This window comes from Syngnathoides biaculeatus, chromosome 16, assembly GCF_019802595.1.
Source record: "Syngnathoides biaculeatus isolate LvHL_M chromosome 16, ASM1980259v1, whole genome shotgun sequence".
In the NCBI taxonomy this organism is placed as follows: domain Eukaryota; kingdom Metazoa; phylum Chordata; class Actinopteri; order Syngnathiformes; family Syngnathidae; genus Syngnathoides; species Syngnathoides biaculeatus.
Genome location: NC_084655.1, coordinates 19,069,531 through 19,069,789, shown reverse-complemented (window position 1 = coordinate 19,069,789; position 259 = coordinate 19,069,531).

The window sequence follows — 259 nt, the reverse complement described above, 5'->3', positions numbered from 1 at the left end:
GTGTGCGCTGTGTGTATTTTAGTTGTAAAATTTTGCTTCGACCAGCCAATCAGAGGACCGTAACCATGACGTCATAAGGGACAGATTCGCTTTGACATCTGATTGGTTAAAGAAACTGTCCGATTACGTCATCGGGTTGGCATCCAGGTACAAGGAAAAGAAAAATGGGCAGAAAATCAATTTTACAAAATCTCCATTGGGCAGCATGAAAGGGTGCAGAGGTTCCTAATATAGTGTCCGGTGGCGAGTGACGTTGGAC